Raw genomic sequence first — 18,751 nt, 5'->3', positions numbered from 1 at the left:
GTTTTCTGTTTTTTTATTTTTTTTCTCGCCGAGGGATAATACTTTATTAGTTTACTAGTAAGAGTAATTTTATTAGATTAGTTAAAAATTAAATCTCATGACTATTTAATTATTAAAAAATAAAATTTAGATTAGTTAAAATTTAACTTGATATTCAAAAGTAAAAAATATACAAAATGAAAAAAGAAAGTGAAGAAAGTAAATGAGAAGGTGAAAAGAGAAACTTAATCAAAAATTGAACAAAATATACAAAGTGAAGAAAGAATTAAGACTTTACATATAATTTAGTATTTTAATTATTTAAATATATAACAGTGAGAAGTTTAAGAAGAAAAAATTTTGAGTGCTTATGACGTAATTTGATATATAAGATAAGCAGAGAGTACGTTGAGTTTATTCTAACGTAATTATCCATGTCGATTCATTTCTACTAGGGCTAGGCTCCGACTCCGACGGAGTCTGAGTGCTCGTTTCTGACCTCTGACTCCGACAAGAGTCGAAGCTAAATTGGAGCTCCGACTCCGACTCTGAATTGGAGTCGGAGTCCGACTCCGATCGGAGCTCGACGTGCGCTCGACGTGGCGCTCGAGCAGAATTCTTTCAGAGAGGTCCGCTCGACATGTCGCTCGAGCAGAACTCTTCCAGAGAGGTTCGCTTGACTTCCGCTCGACATGTCGCTCGAGCCAATGTTCAATACAACGTGTGCTCGACTTGCGCTCGACACCTCGCTCGCGCAAGTGTACAGTAAAAAAAATTTCGAAGTCGGAATCGGAGCTTCTTGGAGCTCCGACTCCGAATAGATATTCGGAGCTACTCCGAATTCCGACTCCGAATTCTGATGACTCCGACGAAGTCGGAGTCGGAGTCGGAGCGGAAGTCAGACGGAGTCGGAATTTTTGAAATTTTGCACACCCCTAATTTCTACCCAATGAAAGTACATAATCTATTCATTTTCTAAAACTGTAATTGCAATATTTACTAAATATAATAGGTGCTCCTGTAATAATGAAAAGATATAAAGATATATGCATTAAACATTATACCTCGTCTGTGTGTTCAAAGAGATCAACAATTGTACGATTCAATATTTCTTTTGATATCAATCTGAAGACAACAACCGCTACACGTCCAGTATCTTCATCTACTTCTACATAGACTCGACAGATAAAATTAATGAGAATATTAGTAATTGCATAATTTTAACAATTATTATGTTATATTTATCATGTTAGGAATGATCATTTAAAAAATTGAGATAAAATGATTTATCGTGACTATGAGATGCTCATATTTTTGCAATTATAGCACACAATTTTTTCATTGTAGTCGTATCTGATTGCTTTATTATAATTTGCACGGGACATATAGTGGAACTTCAAGGTAAAGGAGATGTTGCCGATCTGGGCTGTGGAAGGCTTCTGGCATCCCTACAGATTGATTGCGTGCATCGATGGCTCATTGTGTATCTTAAATTTCAGACGCGGGTGATCTTGTGAGTTCTCTCTTTTATATCAAAACTTCACTCCCTCCTAAATCATGCGTACTTTATTTATCTATTTACCTACGTAAGTAAATTTATCAATTATCACTATCATACTCTCTGTTAAAAAAATTATCACTATCACTTGAAAAACAGAGAATTTAATAAAGAAATTAATTATTGTTGATTTTTCGTCCCTCCCTCTCTCTTCAATGTTTGCGTGCTAAAAAATTATAAATAACATTTCATTATTTCACAGACTTTAATCCAATATTTTAATATCTAATTTATTTTAGGATATTTATTGTATTTTTTGGTATATTTTTTATTTTTTGTAATAAATAATTACTTAAAGTAGGTGGGATTATGCCGTATAAATGATAACTCTTGAGAAGTAGGAAGGACAACCACATAGAATTTTTTTTTAAAATAAATTCATAAATTTATATAATAAGTTAAATTTATTATTTAAAAATAAAAATATATATATTTATAAATCATTTAGAAATACTTTCCCTCAGCTTGTTAGGATGTTATTTAAGTTAATTGTTTCGTCACTTGGTGAGGTTCTATACTTCTATTGTATGAAATTATGAATCATCAAATACAATTACAAGATATCTATATTACATTTTTCTTTTCCTATTTTCTTTTTAAAAAAAATGTAAAATCACAATGATTTCTAGTATGCATTGAAATGAATTAAATGCAAGAAATAATTAATGTGGGCATGCATCGATTAGGTTAAATTAAAATCAAAGCCAAGAATATAAGATTTGGTGCAGATATTTCTTTTTAAAATAAAAAATAAAAAATGAAATTTATTCCAAAAGCTCTAAGCCTTGGACTCACAATTCCATAAAATGGGGAACCAAAAAAATGAATCCAAAAAAGTAATGGATGAGTGTAGTTTAGCACTACTCTATATTATAATTTTTTTTAAAATATAAATAGATTCATTTAAATGTAACTTTCTTTTTTATATTTGATTCTTATTTTGCATTTTGTTATAGTAAGTATTTATTATTGTAAATATTTTAAATTAATTTCTCTTTTATTGTTAATTTTTCATTAAAAAATATGAAAAAATATAATATTTAAATAATACGTAGAAAAAATAAATAAACTAATATATAATATATTGTAACAATTAATATATAAAATAAAAAAATAATATATTTTAAAAAATAAAAAAAAAATCATTAAAAATGTTAATTTGATTATTTTATTTGTAAATAGATGGAAGGCATCCATCCTGTTCAAAGTAAATAAAGTAGGTTGTTGGCATTGGTAGAAGAGAAATTAAAGTTGAGAGAAAATATCTCTTTACTTTTCGTGGACAAAATGTATATTCATAATAAAATAATAATCATATGATATATCTTTACTTTATTCTCTTATTCTTTTAAATTAAGTAATGTTAGGAAATTGTAGTCTTAACCATTATTATACCAAGGATTTATTATTGGTCTGCAAATTATTACAGCAGATCAAGATATAATTAAATAAAAAATTGCTTTCTTTTTTTATCTTTATTTGATCCATTTTATTGAAAAGTTGGTAAATTAAAAAAAAAAAAAAAAAGCAACACTCCGAAATTCACTCCAAAATTAAAGAAATGTTTTTGTGAATTGGGTACAAAGGCGTTGGATTGCTATATTTAATATATTTGTAGAATGATATACACACAATATGTTATTAAATAATATTATTAAATGAGAATATTTTTATAAAATAATATTATTTTTATAAAAATATTTTTAATTTAAAACACCTCGAAGTAATATGCAAACGTGCATGCATGCATCGAAGTAAGACAGATTGAAAATTAAATGATAACACGGATATTTATTATTTCAATTTAAAATGAAAAAAATAATAATAATGTTTGGTGGACAAGTTCGGGTTGCCCTTAGAAGGGACATTAAAAAAAAAAATCAAAATCCAAGGACAATAACAAGTGAACAACAAATGATTTGCTAATTTGTTCAAACTTGGGATAATAAAGTCGTATATATTCTCATGAGTCAGATCCGACCATTATAAGTAGTTTAAATTATTAGTAAATATAATTTTTAATTAATTAGTTTTGGTATGGTGCATGAATGATCTCTGGACTTTAGCAGCTTGATTCCAAGATTAATTTCTTCCTTCACTTGTCGTATATGTTTGGTCTTTGGTGGGATAATTCTGGATTATATAGATGTAGGGTTATTTTGGCCTAAAACATGTACAAGCGACCAAGACTTTACTCAATGCTTAGGAAACTGGCCGTCTCCACAAGGATACGTTACGTGATAATAAGACATCATGCTAATTAGAATCAATATTAAAATAAATAGTTTTAATTAAATTATATATATATATATATATAAGATTGAAGCGTGTATCATTCTTATTCATAATTAAATTAAATTAAATGCAATATTAGACTTATACATTTTAATATTGTACGTAACATTATGTTGTAAAAATACTTTAACTATAAAATGAGTATATAAAAATATATTCTTATAAATTAACGTGACTTAATGTGCATATAAAATCACATCAATATATTCATTTACTTTTATGTAATTTGTGTATAACACTTTCAATGCAAAAATTCAACTATGAGTTGGACAGAGACTTAACAATTATCCAAAATCTAATTTAGATGGTGGAGATCTTAATTATAGAGTATGAAAGATGGATCAATACTCAATCGCTAGTGGAAAGAGATTCGGTAAGTGGCAAAGGAAGGAATATCAGTAAAGGGACTCGCAAACAAAGGTCAAGAGTAGTAGAGACAAGAACTTCTTAAGAACGTGTATTCATTTACGCACCAATTAATGCCTTGCTGCATAACATTGCATTGCTACTTAAATCGGTCACGTCTAGTACAGGCTGATGGGACTTTTTTTTTAAATCAAAGTTCATTTGAATTAAATTAGAGCGATAATAGGTAGGTGTGAAATGCTCCATATAAAAGTTTTATTCCATTTATTTATAGGGCTTGGATGAATGAATACGTGGGAAAATAATAAGAAAATAACAAAAGTATCATAATTCCGAGCCCTTCTTCCTTGATTGAGCCAAACCGAGACCGCCAGAGAACCAAACATTTGCTCGTGCAAAGTTAAAGCTATTCTTGTTATTATAACTAAACACAAACTCGGAAGTCCAACTGTTTTTTTTTTTTTTTAATTTTTTTTCCACTCCTGGCAACAAATAGAGTCCAAGCATGGCCATGATTCTAATCTTGGTGAAAGCCAAAGCTCAAGTCTCAGCCCTGGGAGCGCTAAAACTAAGCAGAAACCTCCTCTGTTCCAATAAAAACGCTAGCTCTATCTCCTCCCTTAAGACCCCAAGTCCCATCATCTTACAAGAGAATCGAATGAGAAGGAGAGAAATTTTGTTCTTTGTTTGCTTTCCTACACTCTCTTACCCAACAACCAAACAAAGAAAAATCATACGGTTACGGTAAAAGATCAGGAAAAAAAAACTCAGATGTTGTCAAACGACGAGGCTTGCGACACACCACTGACCATCCATCATCCTCATCCTCACTTCCTCCTTGTCCACCAAATATCTAAGATTTGCACCAACCATGCCTACAAATACACCAAAAAAAAAAAAATCATTCCTGTAGGATGTTTATACAAAAAATATAAGCACATAATTCTGAACAGATTTGAAGCAGATCTAGAGAACAGGGCTGAAGATCTGCAATAGATCTAAAGAACTACGGGGCCTAACTACAAGTCGGTGATGGAGACTAACAGATCGACTATTTCTGCCAAGATTTGTGGAGGACAATGACGACTATGGATAAATGAAAAAGAGAGGGTTTTAACAAATGGAGAAAGAAACTGAGAGACGGTTGTCTACTGAGAGAGAGAGAGAGAGAGAGAGATGACAGGGTGGAGAGATTTTTGTTGGTTTAAAAGCAAAAGGAATCGACAAAAATGTAATAACGTATACCAAGCAAGGGTAAAATCGGGAAAAAAAGTGTTAGATGAAAACACTGTTGATCCAACATTTGCACTTTATATATAAGTAGATATTTATATTTATATCAACTATATTTTAAGATGGCTCATATTTATTTAATTAAGGGATCTTTGGTGAATAAGATGAGAGGAAAATTTTGTAAATAATAGATAAAGATGTATTATCTACTCCCGATCATGACAGATAAAGATGTAATGTACTTAGCATGCAATTAATAATATGCAATATTCAAAACAGATATTTTTTTTTTCTTTGAGCAATACTATGTAATTAACGTAAACTTACTTCATAAAAGTAACATGATAATTGATATCCAATGGTTATAGTGATTTGTCCACAATATCTACAACATTACTAGTGCTGGAGACAGAGCTCCTCAAATACATTATTAGACAAACATTATAACTACTAGACTAGTCTAAGGAGTAGCTCGTGCAACTCGATTAGGATAGCTTAATCTGTTAAAGACTCAACTATTGATCCAAAAATCATAGGACTGTTGGATACTAATTCGGTTAAGTCTTTAACCCTCAGGATCATAACATTTTACCATGCTTCCGAATCCAATATCCATGGCGGCCCACTCTATTGACACTAACTCGGTGGTAACTGTGATGGGCACTTCTTCTGCAATGGAACTAGACTACTTCAAGGGAGTCAACCTCCAGAATTATGATCAAGAATTAGAGAGAGAAAGTGAATGTAGAGAAAGAGAGATAGGTGTAACAACCCCATCCCGGAAAGGGTGGGATCGCTACGTAAATACCTGTCATTTCTTTCTTTCTTTTTTTCCTTTTCTTTTATAGTAATATGCGATCAGCATGAACATAACACACATGTATTCTAAATTTTTAATTTAATAAAGGGGAACACCTGGTAGACATCCTATCCAAACATTCATCTATAAGAGACTCAGAATCCATCATACGTTCATAAAAACATAACTGTTATAGTTAGGAAGGCACTCCATCCCTACCAACATACAACATCCATAAACATAACCCATCATCCATGCAAAATCGAACCAACAGGAAAGACACTAAGCGCCCGTCTCTCTCTCTGCAATAATGTCGTGCTCCCCAACCTATTCGTCATTACCTGGACGTTTAAAACATTTAAAATAAAAGTGAGTCAAATACTCAGTAAGTAGTATACTATGCTGTTAACTTATTAATCACATAATCTTTTCTTGTGAAAACATGCATACGTAAACATTTGCTAATCGTGACAATGCTTTCATGTATAAACAATTTAAGCAATGAGCCATACTTTTATGCATAAACATTTTAAGAAATAACTATGCTTTCATGTATAACATTTTAAGAAATAACCATACTTTCATGTTTCACGTTCTTTTGGCCGGTACATACTATTACGCCACATGTGTTAGGGCTAGCGGTCTTCCTTTGAACCTGGATTCCGCCCATAGCCATAGGTTGAGAATCCCTTTCAGTAAGGGGATAGTACTGAGTGCACTACCAGTACTACTTACCTGGCATTGCAATCTATTCATTCCTTTGGTACCATTTTCATTCATATGGTCGTTACGTATTTTCATACAATAAGATATTCATTCATTCAGTCCTTTATTTCATTCATTTTAGTCCTTTCGATCATTTTCATTTAATAGCTCATTCATGGAAAAACGTCATTTAAAAGTATGAATTTAAACATCATCTTTTATGGCATTCATAAAGCATCAATTCATATGGACATTTTAAAATACTTTTTCGCATCATTTAAAGCATAAGATTATAGGGATATGTTAAAACACTTTCTTCGCATCATTTAAAATATCAGTTCATAGAGACATTTTAAAATGCTTTATTCGCATCATTTAAAGCATTAGTTAAAGCATAAGGCATGATACATTCCTTTCATTTCCTTTGCAATCAAAACATTTTCATTATTTTTCTTAGTCTGCTGCACATGCATTTTTATGGACAAGGTACATTTTTATGCTATACTAGATATAGGGATAATCAATAAGTTTCTTGAGAGAGTATGTATGAAAATCTCATGATTTAGAACCTACATGCATGCATTACCTTATACACATACACACAATTATAATCGATAGGGTACTTAACAGTGGTTATCAAGAAATGACTTGTACATACTATATTTATTTACTCTTTGCTTTAGAAGAACATTTGCAAGAAGAGAGAGAAACATTTTTTCATAAAGGGAACTTTGTGTAAGAAGTATGGTCATAGTTACTTACCTTTATGTTCCTCGATACTTCCAACATCAATATAGGTCATATTCCAATAAATAGTATAAGCGTATTAATACCCATACAATATTCTTTAGCTCCCTCCCTTTAAAAGAGAAAGCCACAATATTACAATCTAATGTCCCTTCTATGCTTAGCATTAACCCAAGTGACTACTTCTCACCTTAACTTACAAGAGAAATAACTTAAATATTAAGATATGCTATTTGTCTATGGAAAGACTATTTTAAAAGTTTACATGAAAAGTATTTAAGAATTCATAGGCTTCAAGCAATGTCTCTTTGGTTCAAGCTCACTTTGGGTTGTAGACATTAGGAGATAAAATCTGAAAATTCTCAACAATGAGCTTTAAAATAAATTTAGGCATCTCAAGTAGGTTAAACAAGTTTAGGAAACATGCCATTTAAATCAATTTGTGGTCCCTCATTATAAAAAGGTTAGCTTATCAATATTTTAGACTCTTGGATTAGGTAGAATTTAACCAAACGAGGGACAACATAAATAGGTTATCTTTACATCAAGACATGACATGACATGGACTTAAGAATACTTGGACAGTTTTACATATCATAATACATCATGCCTAAATAATTTCTTATATTTAAACTAACTAAACTATAACCTATTTACATAAGCAATATTTTAATTAGTTTAGATAACACCTCTCATTAAAATTAAAGTAGCATAAGGTATAACAAAGTTACTCATTAAGCAAACTTTTAAACTTTTAAACACTCAAGTTTATGCTTTATCCACTTAATACCCTTTAAAAGCAAAATATAAATTTATAGAACTAAGCAAAACCTTTGACCGAACCTCTTAGCATTGTAAGAACAGATTACCAACCAACCTCAACACAAGACACATAGTACCAATCTTAGATTACCAAGTTTAGTAACAACATAGCATTTTGAAATATAGGAAAATGCATAGCAAAACAATCATAATACCATTTGGTTTGGGCTAAAAACATAGTATACATTTATTTTCAACGTAGAAAATTAAACATATCAAAACACAACCTAAAACAACTTAGTTGGCTTCCAAAATCACATTAGAAACAACTGAGTCAAATTAGAATTTTTATCTTGAGCTCTTAGCCCCTTTCAAAACACAAGCAGAAGACCAAATAGTGGTATAGCCGTGTGGATGAAGAGCAAAATGATAGCATTATGTTACCCCAAGACCGTAACATCAATGGATAAGATAAATGATGAAAATCGAAACTCATATGAAAATCATGTTAGGAAGTGAACCAAAAGTTTATTACTGTCAAGATTTCACCCTTTTAAAGATGAAAACAAGTTTTGGTTCCAAGTTTTGAATAAAACCGAATTTGAGTATGGAAAGAGTTCTCACACGGCTTGATGAGGATGAAGAAAAATATTTTTCTTTTTCCCTTGCTGTGAAGTCATAAAGTTTGAAGGAGATGAGAGGAGCTTGCTTTATTGAAGATAAAAAGAAAAGAGAAGAAGAAGAGAGGAAGGTGTGCATCGGATTTAGCTTGCTTGGAGAGGAAGATAAAATTTTTCTCTCTTGGCTTGCCTTAGAACTGACGGGTGCAAAGGAAGGAAAATGATTTAATTGCTTGCTCAAGAAACTTATGGGTTCAAGGGAGAAAAGGCTCAATTGTTTTGGTCAAAACTTATCCCATAAGCTAGGAAGATGAACGGTAGAGATTGAATGCGAGGAGATATTCTTCTCACCTACCCATCCAATGGTTGAGAGAGCTTGGGTCATTTATTGAATAAAAGAAAATTTGAGGACTTAAGAGAAAATATTATAAGGCCTTAAAATCATGCCCTTAAATTGTTTTATTAATCCACATAAAAATAAAAGCACACTCATCTTAAAATAAAATAATAAAATAATAAAAATCTTTATTTCAAAATATTTAACATAAAAAATTAATAAAATGACACAAGGACCTACGTAGTAGGACTTGGATATTACAATAGGAATTTGACTGAATACCATGGTTGGCCTCTTCTTCCAATTCATGGTTGATTTATATTGATTATGAAAGATGATGATCAAAATGACAGTGTCTAATCACTATACAACACATTTACGAATTGCCGTTGACAATACTTATTAAACTCATTTAACAAAACGATGCCATATGAAATCTGCGTTAACTAACTAACTGCCACGATATTCCATTTCTGCACTTCAGAGTTTCTCTTCAGCTTCTGCACTTCACTTCAGACCTCCAACCCTTCATTCTCTTCCCACACTGCAGCCTTCATCTTCTTCCAGCCCATAACATACCCTCCACTTTCAGAGAATTTTGCCCAGAAGGTGAGGAAAATTGTCACACAACTGCCATTAAGCTTCCCAAGTAGCATCCTCCATTGCAGACCCTTTCCAATGCACCAACACCTCTACAACTGGCTTATTATTCAACTTCCTGGTCCTGCGTTGTAAAATACTCTCATGCTCTGGAATCAATTCTCCTTGAAAATTGACTGGTGGTAATATTGACAAAGGAGATACATGTTGCCCAACCTTTTTCTTCAAACAAGATACATGAAACACTGGATGAATGACAGAATTCTGGAGGCAAATTCAGTTTATAAGCTACTTGGCCAATTCTCTTAATAATCTGGAATGGTCTATATAACCTAGCAGACAATTTAAAATTTCTCCAAGCCACTTATGACTGCTATCTATATGGCTATAATATGAGAAATACCCAGTCACCAAATTGAAATTCTCTCCCAATTCTACTCTTGTCAGCTTGATACTTCATTCTTTCTTGAGCAGCATTCAAATTACCCTTCAGTGTGGTCAAAATTTCCTCTCTTGTCTTCAGCACTTCATCCACTACCTGATTAGCAGTTAAATTAGGAACATAAGACTGAAGCTTGCTTGGTGATCTGCCATAAACCACCTCATAAGGGGCTAGTTTTGTTGAAATATGAAAATTGGTGTTACACCACCATTTATCCAAGGTTAACCACTCAAACCATAATCTTGACTTATTTGTTGTGAAACTTCTCAGAAAATGCTCTAAGCATTTGTTAACTGCCTCGGTCTGACCTCACTTTGAGGGTGATAGGCAGACGAATAAGAGAGAGTGACTCCTTGCAGTCTAAACAGCTCATTCCAAAAGAAACTTGTGAAAGTAACTCCTCTATCAGAGACTATGTTCTGAGGCATCCCATGCAATTTAAAGACATTGTAAAAAAAACACCAATGCCACTTTTGTTGTTGTAAAGGGGTGCTTTAAAGGCATAAACTGTGAATATTTCGAGAGCCTATCCACGACCACCATTACTACATAATAGCCTTTAGAGATTGGCAACCTTTCAACAAAATCCATGGATTATCCAAATATGCTGAGGAACATGCAATAGTTGTAATAATCCAGCAGGATGAATATTTTCTACTTTATTTTTTTTGACAAACCTCACATTTTTTAATAAAATTCTTGACTTCCTTCTTCAAACCAGGCCAATAAAAATCATACCTAGCCATTTGCAATGACTTATGAAAACCAGAATGCCCAGCAGATGGGCTAGCATGTATGAAATGCAGCACCTTCAACTTCAGTTCTTGACAATTTGGCATATATATCTTCCTCTTCTTAAATAAAACCCCATGATTAAGAGCGGAAGAAGAGGTCGAATGAGAGCCATCTTGTAACAAAGGCAACTGTTGTTGGACTAGTGGATCAATTATATAGGCCTATTTCAATTCCTCTAACCAAACTAGTATAGGATAGGAAATTAAACACATTGCAGCTTCATCTTCTTGGAAATCCATTCAAGACAAGGCATCGGCTACCTTGTTCTCTACTCCCTTTTTATATTCAATGGAGAACTCATAGCCCAACAGCTTTGAGATCCATTTTTGTTGAGTTATTGTACCCACTTTTTGTTCCAACAAATACTTCAAACTTAGGTGGTCAGTTCTTATGAAAAAAGTAGAATCCAACAAGTAAGACCTCCATTTTTTAATAGCCAACACCAAGGGTAATAACTCTTTTTCATAAGTGAAAGACATATTTTTACCCTTCAAAGCTTGACTCAGAAAAGTTATTGGCCAGATTCTGCATCAACAGCACCAATATCCACTGCACAAGCATTACACTCAATTACAAACTTCTGAGTAAAATCTGACAAGGCAAGAACTGGTGGATTCACAACAACTTTCTACAACTCCTCAAAAGCCACAATGGTTGCCTCACTCCACAAGAAAGCATCATTCTTCAGTAAGATAGTAAGTGAAACAGCTACTTGTCCATAATTTCGAACAAATTTCTTATAGTATCCAGTCAACCCAAAAAAACCCTAAAGGTTCTAAGAGTTGTTGGAATTGGTCAATTTACCATAGAATCTAATTTCTTTGGATCTTCTCTCACACCTTCCATGGAAATTAAATGGCCCAAATACTTTTATTTCTTGGCATGCAAATGGCACATAGATTTCTTGGCAAACAATTGATTCTGCTGTAAAACCTCCAAGACAATTGATAAATGCAACAAATGAGATTCTAGGTCTTTGCTATACACTAGAATATTATCAAAGAATATAATTACAAATTTTCTCATTAATGGTTTAAAAATATCATTCATGAGAGCTTGAAAGATTGAGGGAACATTAGTGAGTCCAAATGGCATAATAAGGAATTCATAATATCCCTCACATGTCCTAAATGTAGTTTTATGTACATCCTCAAGCCTCATTCTAATTTGACAATAACCTGACCTTAGGCCAAGTTTAGAAAACACAGTTGAGCCAAATAGCTCATCCAACAATTCATGAACTATTGATATTGGGCACTTATCTTTGATGGTAGCCTCATTAAGCACCCTATAATCTATACACATTCTCCAAGAGCTATCTGACTTTCTGACCAGCAACACAGGAGAAGAGAACGGTGACTAGCTTGGCCGATGACACTAGTCTTTAACAATTCTAAAACAATCTTTTCAATTTCGATTTTCTAATAAAAAAAAAAAAAGGTATCTATATGATCTTAAACAAACGGGCACATACTCATTCTTCAACAAAATTTGGTGATCTTGAGGCCTATGAGGAGGAAGACCCTTAGGTTCCTCAAAGACTCCATCATACTTATGCAACAACTCCTCAATTTCAGCACAAGAACCAGACAGGTTCTGATTAGTCTCCACAGCCATCAATTACAACCAAAACCCTTTAGATCCAATCTTAGAAATGCTGGATATCTCCTCATCATCAACCAACTCAGCATTAGGAGATGTGAGGCCTTTAAGAACAACAATGCTGCCTTTATAAGAAAATTTTATCTGCAGTTCACCAAAATTTCACAATATAGGATCCAATGATAACAACCATTGCATCCCCATTACTACATCACATCCACCCAAACAAAGGGTATAAAAATTAGCAACAAACTTAGTTCTTTGCATATGCATTGCTACAACAATAGTACTACCCAAACTGTGCACCACATCACCATTAACAACTCTAACTTAAATCGATTGATCACCATTTACAGCCAATCTACATTTTGTGACCACTACAATATCTACAAAGTTGTGAGTACTACTAGTGTCAATTAAAATAACCACATTTTTCTTGTTAATTTGGCCCACAATTCTCATTGTCTTAAGATTTGGGGAACCAACAATAGCATATAAAGAGATAGAGGCAATATCTCCACATTCTTCAGAATTCTCATTGAATTCTATTTTACCTTGCTCCTCAACAACCTCACTATCAAGCGCCTCCATACCCTCAAACAAGTAAATCTTTGGCTTACCACACTTGTAGCCTTGATGCCACTTATCATCACAAAAATAACACAGACCATTTCTTCTTCTTTCCTGCATTTGAGCCTCAGACACTTTCTGATAAGGCAACTTAGTAACTAGTGATGAGTTAAGATTACCCAAAATAGATCCCAAATGACCATTCTTGGCTTCAGAATTCTGTTGATGAAAATTGACAAAACTATTTATTCATGACTTCTTAGTACTCCAAACATATTGCTCCTGGATTTTAGCTAACCCAAAAGCATCATTTAATGAAGTAAGATTCAACATTCTTACAGGCAATCTCATCACACAAGCCACTCAAGAAACAACTAGTTTGTTTTTTTTTTTTTTTTTTTTTTTTTTTTTTTTTTGCTTTTCTAAAACTCCTTTTATTCTATTGGATAGCAACTCAAACTCAACTTTATAATGAGTAGCAGAGCTTACTTATTTTAATCTTATAAGAGCTTTCATTGGATCATTATACACAAATGACCCAAACCTAATTTGCACAGCCTGAGTAAACTCCTCCTAAGAATGAAAAGAACCGGTCTCACTTGCATCTTAAAACCAGATAAGAGCCTCCTCATCTATATGAAATGATGCAAAAAAAAATTCTTTGCCCTGGTGGTACTTGATGATAAAGAAAATATTGGTTGGCCCTGTAAATCCAAGCTGATGGATTTCTACCTCCAAATCTTGGAAAGTCTAACTTTATACCTTTAACAAAGGCTCTGTCACTCATGTCACGATGCAAAACTCACTTTCTGAATTTACATAATTATAACCAAAATTCTGAATTTCTTGAAAGTTTCTTCCTATCTGACCATTACCTTTTGAATTATTATAAGAGATCCTGGAAATTAAACATAAACTTGAAATAATTATGAGCTTGAATTGTATTCTTGTCTCATGAGGTTACCACAATGTCCGTATCTCATGGAGTTGTCATGATGTCCTTGTCTCATGGGTTACCACAATAGTGTAGTCTTGTCTCATGGGATTACCATGATAGAGTAGTTTTGTCAGATAGGGTTACCATGATAGAGTAGTATTGTCTGATGGGATTACCATGATTTAATGATAATGAATTGAACAATAACTTGATTGTGCGTGGACGTAACATGACTAGATTTGAAAAATATTGTTTTCGAGATACACAAACTATACTCGAGACATAGCGTGACATGGAACAAAATGCTAGATGACTTGACGTAACGTGACATATATGTAAGACAAATTACATGACGTAACATGACATAGACCAACATTTCATGACATGGTATAACATGTAACAGATAAACATTACGTGACATGGCATAACATAAAACAAACAAAAATTTTGTGACATGGCATAATATGAAACAAATAAATATTTCATGACATAGCATAATGTGTAACAGTTAACATTATATGACATGGCATAATGTGTAACAGATATAAATTACATGACAGAATATAGTGTGTAACTAGATAAACATGTAGAGTTAGAATATAATGCGTTACATAATAACATATAGTGGCATGACACATATGATAACATAAATACACAAATAATAGTTTTCTTACCAACATACATATATAGTAATCTCACAGTAAGTTAGAAACTAATTTACAGTGATTGCTGCGTTTATAGAGAAACACATGAAACACGAGAAACTATAGGCAAGGATTTATAAATGTTAAAATTTAATCACTAATAACTTAGAAACATGAAAAATGTTATCTTCGAGTAAAATTGTCATTTTACTCTTCGCATGTGAAAAAATGACAATTTTACCCCTAAGTTAAGGATTTTGCATTCTAACTCCAAAACCTGCCAAAATTTACAGTCCTCATAGAATTTTTGTCCTAAATCCAAATATCTAATTTAAAAAAAAATTAAAACAAATAACAACCATGACAAATACACTAAGGTTGAAACTTTCGAGGGCAAAACACATTGATTTTTGTTGCAATTCTATCAATCTCATTCCTCATGCTTAAGATCGAAATATTGCAACATGGATAATCACTTCCTATGTTCAAAATCATACAAGATCAACCAAAAAAACTCATTTTACAAAAATCACAAAAATCTTTTTAAAATAAAACTCAAAGCTTTAACTAAAAACAAAACTTTTGATTCTCAAGGTTTTGTCCCTTTTAAAACAACTCTAAGAACTCCAAAAGTTTAAAGATACACTTCTAATATATTCCTAACATACTCCTAAGGAATATCATGCTTTGAATCATCACGAAAAACCACAAAAACCACAAATCCATCACCAAACTTTTGGCTTTAACACTTAAACTCAAAACCGATTACCTTAAGGTTTGGTTTTGATCAAATCCTTTTATCCGAAACATACCATGAAAAATGTTACAAACCAACAACATCACATGGTTAAAAATTGTGTCTTAGAGTAGAGACAAGAATTAAACTCAAGATCACATGGCCAAAAGTAAATCAAAACATGGATATAACCACAAACCTCAAATTTATGGCCTAACCGTGTCTCTTCATGCATAAACATCATAACTTTAAAATCACAGCAAAAAATATTCAAAATAACATCCTAATACATCGATCAAAGATTGAGATCATCATATAAAAATATAAAAGCCCATTGGAGCATGATTTCACAACAAAAGACTCAAGCTTTCACAAAACAGAAACTGTTTTATTACTTCTAGTTTCCAACTTTTTAGATTTAAGAAAAACTTTTATCAAAAGCTCACTCATCAAAATTTCATATAAATATGTTAACTACACTCCTAAAAAATTTCGGACCAAGAACTTTTTAATAGCTTGATCAAAAACTCTAAAATAATAAGAACTATCTAGTTTATTGGCCATAACGACCTTTTCATGGTTAAAACAACTTTTGACTGAACAATAACAACGTAAATCAACACAAAAGATATCTACAGAAAATAGACTCAAAGAGGAACAACTATTGCAAAAATTTTTAAAAAGGTCATACAAAGTGACTTAGAAAAACTATCTGAAAGTACTTTTAAGTTTGTCTCCAAGAAAAGTGTTGGAAATGGATGAAATGAAAGAGAAATGGACTGGACGCTTTCTTACACAATTGAAGGGGTGATAAGAGGGTTGTGAATGACCTTGAGTGATGGTTGTGTCAGCCTAAAACAATGGGCAAAACCAGCCCAAGTTATTCCTACCTAGAGTTGCTGTGTGAGACTTGGTGAGTGAGGTGGCTTTGGCCTTCAAATCAAGTACAATTAGGGGCTATGTTGGGCAGAGTTTGGTCAGCCATAAATGGGAGAAAACTTCCTCTACAAGCCTTGTAAAAGTAGCTCAATTTTGTGGGCCTTAGGCTGTGTTTGGCAAGTGAGAGTACCTCAAGTACTCTCACTACTATTCTTTACTTTATTATTGCTTTTTACCTACTTTTTTACTATTCATTACTTTTCACCTACTTTTTAATATTTTATTCTTACTTTTTCATTATTTTTTCACTACTATTCACAAACATTTTCAACACTTCTTAAGTATTCTCACTACCCAAACGTAGCCTTAATGGTCCTTAACCTAAGGGTCTTAATTTGGGGTTTAAAGAGGATTTGGCTAAGGTTTGGGTTGCTATCAAGCTCAAATCCGATTTTTCTTGGGTCAATAAAATTTCTAAAATTTGAAAGGTTGAATAATAATGTCATAATATGAATTTGATTAGTTAATAGCATGTGAAAGTAATTTAATCAAGTGATTAAATACTAAGGCTCTGTTTGGATACAAGAACTGTTTCATTTCATCTTATTATTACAATTTTCTCAAATTTTCATACAAAATATAATAAACAATTCAGCTTTTTCAAATCTCAAAATAATAATAATATTCTAATAATATGTTATTCAATTTTCAACTTTCATCTCGACTCATCTCTTATCGATTTTGTGAAGTGGATTTTGTTGGTTGTTTTAGTATGCTATTTGGACATAAGATATGATTTTCCATGTTATAATATTTTGGTTTAAGCATTAGAAATGAGGTTTGATAGAATTATAATAAAAATCAATAAAAATGGCCTATGTGTGTTTCAGCCTTGATGAGTTTGTTATGGTTGTGATATAACATTCCGCCTGTTTACCCTTATAGATCAACATTTGAATTTAGAAAACTAGCTCATTAGAGTAGTCCACAACCCTAGGAGTTTTAGAAAGAATTAAATTAAGTTTAGAATCTTGGTTAAGAGCATTGATCGATCACCACACGATTAGTAATATTGAAACCATGTTTTAAGCTTGATTTTTATTTTTATTATTTCTCATCATTTTGTTCTAATTTTTCCTTGTTTGGTTATCCATGTCTATTACTCTTAGGCTTCGTTTGCATTCAAAACACACATCAACTCATTTCATCATTACAACTTTCTCAATTTTTCACACAAAATATAATAAACAATTTAATTTTTTCAAATCCCAAAACAACTTTTCTAAATTTTCACACAAAATAAATAAATAATTCAACTTTTATTCTACTATTCACAAACCATCTCAACTCATCTCTGAATCCAAACCACTTCAGATTGTTTGGAAATATAACTCATCTCATTTCAAATTTTTTTTTATAATTTTCTTTTCAAACATCACTAAAAAATAAACACTTTAATTTTAAATCTTTAATTTTTTTCATCTAATCAATACAATTTTTTCAAACTTTTTAAAAAAAAATCAACTTTTTCAAATTTCAAAGTAAAAATTATAGTAAAAATTATATTCTAAGAATATTTAATTTTATAATATTTTTTATTCAATTTTTTATCTCTCATTTCTTAAAACTCAACGAAATCTTAATTCAAACCATTCATTATTATTCACAAACTATTTCTCTACTATTTTCAAAATTCTCATCTCATCTCATTCTTAAGCATCCCCTAAGCTAACTAGTTATACATGAAACATAACCCAAGTAACTGATCTAAGTTTAATAAGTTCCTTAGATAACATTTCATGGGCCATTTATGTTACGAATTAATTTAATGCTTTTCGCTTATTTTATCCCAGGCCAAGGACCATAGATAACATTTCATGGGCCATTGAAATGTTACGAATTAAGTTAGTCTGACAATCTGTATACTGCCCAGTGAACATAGTAATAGCAATCAAAATAATAAAATAAATTTTAATTTTGGAGGTGCTTCCCTCAAAAGAACTTTTACACTACGATTCCCTTGTAATCTGGTTGTGTTACGTTAGGATCTTATAATTAAAGGGAAAAAAAACTTAACAATATAATATATCAGTTTGTGAATTGTAAAGTGAAAGGAACCAAACATATCAATTTGAGGGAAAAAAA

Source organism: Juglans microcarpa x Juglans regia, chromosome 3D, assembly GCF_004785595.1.
Source record: "Juglans microcarpa x Juglans regia isolate MS1-56 chromosome 3D, Jm3101_v1.0, whole genome shotgun sequence".
NCBI classification, from domain to species: domain Eukaryota; kingdom Viridiplantae; phylum Streptophyta; class Magnoliopsida; order Fagales; family Juglandaceae; genus Juglans; species Juglans microcarpa x Juglans regia.
This window is presented reverse-complemented; position numbering follows the sequence as displayed.